Raw genomic sequence first — 7,500 nt, 5'->3', positions numbered from 1 at the left:
CGATTTAGTGAATCATGCAATCTGGATGTAGTTGTTCTACCTTGTTCTGCCGAGTTGTCTTTAAAACCTATTGTTATAATTTTTCGGGCTGCTACTCCCGCAAAATAAAAATAGAAACCCAAACAAACAAAACATGAAGAAAAATCACGTCACAGTTCACGGTGAATTAAACACCCGATTCTCATTTCACGTATAAGTATTCTCAAAAATCACGGCTCACGGTAGTTTGACGAGGGAAAAAAAAAGCCATTTCACATTTCACGGAAAATTTGCGGTTCAAGATGATACCAATTACCGTTCTCTCGAGACGTTTTTTGTTATACAAGAAGTTGTCCTTACCGGACAGGATGAGACAGGAATTCACGCCAAACTATATGATTCCAAACAATCACAATTTTATTGAATCCTTTGGGATTCTTTGCAAGCGATTTCTGTGGTCTGTGCTTTGCAATCTTCACCCTTTAAATAGGCTCTAAATTATACTGTTTGAACTTAGTAAAGCACAAATTCCTATCTGCCATGGTTTGCTTTTGGCCAAGCCTTACATATGTCTTCTCAGACCCTGGTTATCAACTGATCACTGCTTGCATAAAGTAAAACCTACAAACAAAGATAGATGCAAGCTCTTACTGTCGGCTCTTAAAAATATGATTACTCCTTTCTGCTCGATGGTGCCTCTCTTCGGTTCCTCAACGCATGGGGGTGGGGGAAGGATAGACAGGTCAAGACTTCCCCCTTTCCGTACCCTTTTCTCCAGCCTCTCGTACCTTAATGTCTCGTTGTCTCCCGCCCTTTATCTAAAGGGTTTTTGACGACACTTCACTTGACACGTTATGTTCGTCCTTGCAGAGAGTTTCGAAAGCTTGTATGCGGAACAGACACACTCATACGCGTCATGTCATTTAGTTCAAGCGCTATGATGTGATCGACATCAAATGGTTGGGTTTCTAATTTCACGGAAACTCTTCCTTTTGTTGGCTAGCTCGGGTACGAGTTGTTCAGTTCACGTTCTCTCGATAAAACCTTTTACAGCAAATTAGGGGGAACTGTAATGGCAGTCGGAAACGTTCCTGGCTTGGCGTGTTTTTGACTGGACGATAAGGACTGCATGATCTCTAAGAGGCTATAAGAACCACGTGCCGTCGCAAACGTCTTGTCCGTTCTCCGCCGCCTCCTGTCCTCCTAAGCTCCGTCCGCAGTTACCCATCACCGTTACCCATCGCCCCGACTGGTTCTAATTCTCCGGATACCACCTCTTATTTACAATGAAAATGTTGTCATGTGCCAACTGGTACGTCCCACTCTTTTCAACATTTCTAGCGCTATGTCATGGTTCAACATACAGAGCAGCGCCGTCACTGCCACTTGAAAAAAAAAACAGTTTGCTTAAGAGATGCCATTATTGCCAACAATTGCAAAATTTGAGGCTATGAAGGGGGTTTCTGAAACACTTTGTTTTGAATTTTGATACTTACCTTGAGATAAATACCACACAAATTAAATATAACTTAAATCGCATAAACAAAAAATCTTTCGCACATTCAGTCTGCTTCATATAAATTAATTTAACTTGTCTTCAGATTACGTTCAGAAGAAGAATGGCCGGTGCCTTTTGGGCAAAATACATCAACTTCTTATTAATTAGATTATTGAAAAGCGCCATCGGGATAGTGTCCTGGCCCCTCCAACAAATCAACGTGGTTGTGTAAAATTGGTTGCCAACCATTGCTGTTTCAAGACTGGGCAGAAAGTCACCATTGAGAGACTTCCTGCTTTGTTGCCATACCTGATTTAACCAAGGTAAACTGGCGGTCATGCTCTCCTGATTTAACTGAGTCAAACTTCACAAGATACTTTAGGTAACGAACGTGAACTAACAGTACCGAAGGAGTTGTCCCCTTACTTAATTTCAAAGATGTTGTGTGAGTTGGCTCCTAGTAAGATCATAACCTACCAGTGAGAACTTGCGCGAACCCAAGCTTTTCAGCAGAAATTTGAATGTGTGTATAATATGTATGTGTAACTTTATTTATGAAGGGAAATCATCAGTTAGATTCTACATGATAAAAACTAATAACTCTTTACAATGCCGTGTGGGAATCCGATGTGTCCGTTAGCTTGATAGTTCGCTTAAATTGTTTAACAGAGCCGACATTTTTTAAACGCTGGACGGCAAGTTGTTCCATAACGTGGCCCAGCAGACTCTAAGAAAAGCTTCGTTTTGAATAATAAGAATATACCATGACTTATCTATCCAACACGTGTTCCGATAGTATCTGGTCATTGATGGGCTCAAAAAAATATGTAATCAAATTATCGAGCTAACGCCGGTACTATTAGCATCTAATTTGCATATCCTCGTCCCTACGCTACCTGTGTCCATGTAAGCCAGAGTGGAGCTAGACTTGAGAATTTGAGAGTGCGCTTTGAAACATAGGGTTTCAACAGGTGATAGTTGTATGATGGCTTATGATAAATGAACCTTTGTCACCTGGCGGCCATGCATGCTGGTCAAAGACAATACAGTTCGTACCCCGAGGCTCGAGTTGATGTGTTTGGAAGCGATTCCAGGGGCTAAGCTCCCGTCGTAGTGGACTATACTTCAGTGTCTTCTCCTCCTCCTTCTCAGGCCTGCTTTCAATCCAAGGACAGCTCATCTCGAGCACGATGACTTGCCGTTTCTTCCGATCGATGATCAGTGCGTCTATCCTGTTCGCCCTCAAGTCTTCTTCCGATCGATGATCCTTGCGTCTATCCTGTTCGCCCTCAACTCTATGCGTTGGTCAAGATCTCCATCCACTAAGCCACCTAAAGCATTTCTCCTTACTCAGTGTATCATCCACCTGCCTCACTGGTATGTCCCAGAATACCTGGGCATCGTCCGACTCGTACACAGGCTAAATGCCAAGGTGGTACACTGTCTATAAGATCTAGCCCATGGATGATCTCAAAAAATAGGATCTTCAGAGCCCTATAACGGCGGGATAGGTACTGATTCTGCGCCAATGCTGAGCACCCGGATAAAATGTTAGGAACGTTTTCTGTTGCTTTCAACGCGCATAACCTACACATGACAGCACTGGAAGAGGTTGTTTGCGCCTTCTGGGCTGTAGAGAGCCGTGCCGGTAACAGTTGCTCATACAGTTCAGACATACTAGCTATAGTATGTGTTGGCCAAGATCTCCATCCACTAAGCCACCTATAACATTCCTCCTTACTCAGTGTCTCATCCATCTGCCTCACACAAGTAAACTTTCCCTGCCATTGCTGATTTTGAACTTCACTCTCGCGTCTATCCTCCACACTTAACCTCAACTCTGTCTTGATCTGCTTCCTTCTATTATGGTTCCGGTGTTGGTCCTGCAAGACGGGTTAGGGTGTTTTAGCTGCATTTGTAATCCGAACTCTTCACTATGCTTCGCTCTTCTTTAACAAGTAAGCTGTGTCCTAGATCTATAGCTCTCTCACCTTAAACTCTCGCACCATCTCCAAAACGGGGTCTTCGTTCTTGTAACGTTTCACCGCTGCCTTCATTTTCGTCGCCTGGTAATCCATTTCAACCGATCTCAGTCCTCTTCCTCCTTTGCATCGCGGTAAGTACAGAGAATTGTTGAACCACACCGGTGTTTCCCACAATTCTCGACCACAATCTTTCTCGCTTTCGTATCCACTTTTCTTAGCTCCGTCGATGGCCAGTGTTGGAGCCCACATCGAATACCCTAACTCGGATAGAGCAAACTGGTTGGATGCAAGTACTCGGTTGTAGTCGGATAACGGACTGGACCAGATGACTGACATCCTACGCAGATATTCTTTAGACGCACACTCTAAAGCCAACCGCTCCTCGTATACTGCTTTTCATCTTCCAGGGTGGGTATCCTAACGGACGCATCAGGCCTCTCTCCTGCCACATCATGTACCCGCACTCCTCTCCTTACATGGACAACCGAACATTTCAAATGGTTCCATGCACAAGCTGGAGACCTACGTCGACAGCTGATCTTGTTACTCATGCGCAGTTAGCGCATGAGGTATAAAATGCCCTCCGTTTCTTGGTTTCCGTGTCACATTAGTGCATGGGAATTTATGCTTGCATACATTTACATACATGACTGTAACTTTATGTGGGGCGGGGGTAGGGGATTATTCAAAACAATTATTACCTGCTGAAAAATGTATTGTTGAGTCACAAAAACTTAATAGAAAGACTTGAAAAGAAGTATTAGAGTCTTAAAATGTACGTATGCTTGGAATATCAGTCCATTTTGCATGACAAAATAAATAGTGCGTGTTTGAATAAATCAACTATCCCTCTCATGTTTCAAACCCCTTAAGTAGACTTGCCACAATTCCACCTCACGAGAATCCCGGGAGAAAATGTTTTGGCGAGCGAAGCGTGATTTTTCAGACGCGAATCTACACGAGACGAAGGACTTTTGAAAAGTATCATTTTCTCTTGGATGTGCTTCCTATTCGCTGACCAAGGTCTGGCTATTCATCAACAACCACAACGTCCCCTTGGTCCTTGTTCGCAATCTCTGTTGCAAATGATGCTAGAAGCCTTGGCTTGAAAATAAGATAGCGACTTAAGGTCTATGACGCGATCGTCAACGAGAATTGCACAAAGCAACAATATCATTGGATAAAAGAGGAAAAATAATCGTTCTGCACGTGCGGCACGCATTTGAGCACGACGTGAAATCACCAAATTTGAGGTTTTGACGAAAACGCGAGCGTACAAATGTTAATCTTTCATTCTCTATTTTTACTCTGAAACCGCTCGTACCAATTTATTTTTGGGATACTTATTTCACATCCTACGACGTGAACGATAATTATGGAATAATCGCGAAAAAGTTACGATGTTGCAAAGTTCTATTTTGAGGTGACTTTTTAGTCGACGTGCCGTCATAGATCTTAAAGTCCCTATTGGCTAGCACTACGAACGTGACTCGATTTAGGACACAACTTTAATTTGTTGGAAGAGCGGCAAAACACTGCAACATTGCTGCGTCAAACAGAATTGTTGGTCGTAATGTTTGATCAAAAGCAAACTATCCAACATTTGATCGAACAAAAAATGTTGAACGAACATCTTCCAACATGTGCGGTCAAACTGTCGAACAATGTTGGATCGAGCAAAGTTGGAGCCTTCAATCCAACTTCGTTCGATAGTTTGGCCAGGGCTTAAGCTACATTAATTATCAGTTGACATACAGTGATAGTTATAGTAGTTTGCTAAATAGGGCACTAGCTATAATTTCAGACTTACGTTATATCAATGTTAGCTGCATTTGATTCTTTGCTCATGGATAATTATCATGCATATATGTTAACACTTGAACTTTACACCGTAGCAATATACTGTCTGCCTAATGGGAAGTGTAATTTTTTTTACTCTCATGACAGAGATTTATTAGGTATGGGAGCCATTTGCAACATGTACTTCAATTGAAATAGATTCATTAATGAAGTTGGTACAACATTTTCAGAATATATGTGCACAAACATCTGTTACTTATGAGATTAAAACGTGTTAACATTATTAAAATGTAAACCAACAGTGGATGCATTGTTCATTCATTATATGTTCGAAAACAAAATTTTAGACTCTAGGAGCACTTAAATGGTGTTTATCTTTGTTCTTGCAAAGAATGTTCTGCTCTGTCATTTTATTCTATTTGTTTTTCCACCTCAAAAAGTATTGTAACTATTGCACCTCTCAAACAGTTGATAGTATCATTGAGAATGGAGGAGAAATTTATCAGAAATGTTACTCCAGCAAAATATGTCTTTATTTATGATTTTCTAAAGAAATTAGACATAGGCCGATGGCCATGTAAAAGTTATTCATAGAGCAAGATGTCAGGGAAATTTATCTTGTGATGTGGTACCCAGTAAACAACAGCTTAGAACTGCCATTTTGGGTAATAAGGAAAGCAGCACAGGCTGATGTGAATTTCTAGCTACTGCATTAGTTGTGTTTTCCTGTGGTATGCAAAGCAAAAGATGAGTTACCACGTTTTTGTATACAATGGTTCTGAACCAAAAAATGTAACAAAAGTATTTTCAAATGTAGATTCTGTTATTGATCTCTTTTGTTCTATTATTCAAAGTAAATTTGATTGTTTTGAAACAAACTATGAGGTTGCATTTCTTAGATGTTTATGTGAATTATCAAATATAGAAAGAAAGCAAATAATAAGAAAGCATAAATCTACTTCAGAAATTGCAGCAAACTGGAAGAAAGAGGAGAGGAATTTACAACCCAATGGACCCAGAGAAAAAAAAAAGAACTTCCTTCAAATTGTTTTGAAAAGTACTGGTCTATGGACCCATCGAAAAAAACAGACTCTTTCAAATAAAGATGAAAAGTATAGGTCAATGAACTCACACGAAAAAGAAACAAAAGTACAAATAACCTGGCCGCGCATGAGTATAGGCTACTTAGAACCTCTTGTTGTTTCCATAACACGGTTTTGTCTGATCTCTGAAGCTGCAAAAAGTTTAAGATCGTCAATATAGAAAAGCTTGGTGACCTTTGCGTCAACATGCTTCGAAAGTTTGTATCCTTCAGCAGCACTTCTCTTCCAAGCTATCGGATTCAATCAAACCGTGAACAGCCTGGCACGTAACGCGTTCCCCTGTGGTAAATCCATGTTGAATATTATTGGCTCAGAGGTATGCCGCTCTTGCCTTGTGGTCACCACTTCCCTTGTATTCCAACTCCTACATAACTTGCCGATGGCCTCACGCAACCTGTTTGGAAACCTATGTCGGAGGATCATCATCTCTTTCAGCCAGCCGTAGTCCACAGAGCAGTAAGCTCTCTTTGTTATTATTACTATTATCTGCAGTATACACGTATGGGTTCTCCAATATTAAAAGTACATGGGGCGCAAAGCGTAGCCATGTCCTCTTACGGAACGCAAGTCTCTATATAAAGGAGCGTTTTAAAATGGTAAAATACATTTAAAAAAAATTCTTAAAATCCTAAATCCTAAATCCTAAAGTCCTATAAAATAAAATTAAATTTTTTTTAAAAAAAACTTTTAAAAAATCGTTAAAATTTTCTCATACTCTCTAATTCCTAAAGTTCGTAAAGTTATTTGACGGTGGCCTTGAAGGCCCGCGCTATGTTAAGCGAACTTGAGATGATAGCTTTCTGCATCTTTCTCAGAACCTCCTTTCCTCTAGCGCCTACAAGTTTCTTTATTGTTTTCTCTAAATCTTTAGACCAACCGCCTAGCACATCAATCACTACGTTGCACTGTTCCACGACATAGCCAGGGTACTGCTTCCTTAACTCCCAGCGCAGTGGAGCATACTTTTCCGTCTTCTCCCTCTAACTCATTTCAACTGCCCAGACTCGTTTCCTCCTCTGATCCACAAATCTGACGTCCACTCTCTTGGCCTTGACATAGCTTTGTTTGGCATACATTGGTATATCCCTATTATTATTATTATTATTATTATTATTATTATTATTATTATTATTAT

Source organism: Montipora capricornis, chromosome 6 (genome assembly GCF_036669925.1).
Source record: "Montipora capricornis isolate CH-2021 chromosome 6, ASM3666992v2, whole genome shotgun sequence".
Taxonomy (NCBI): Eukaryota; Metazoa; Cnidaria; class Anthozoa; order Scleractinia; family Acroporidae; genus Montipora; species Montipora capricornis.
This window is presented reverse-complemented; position numbering follows the sequence as displayed.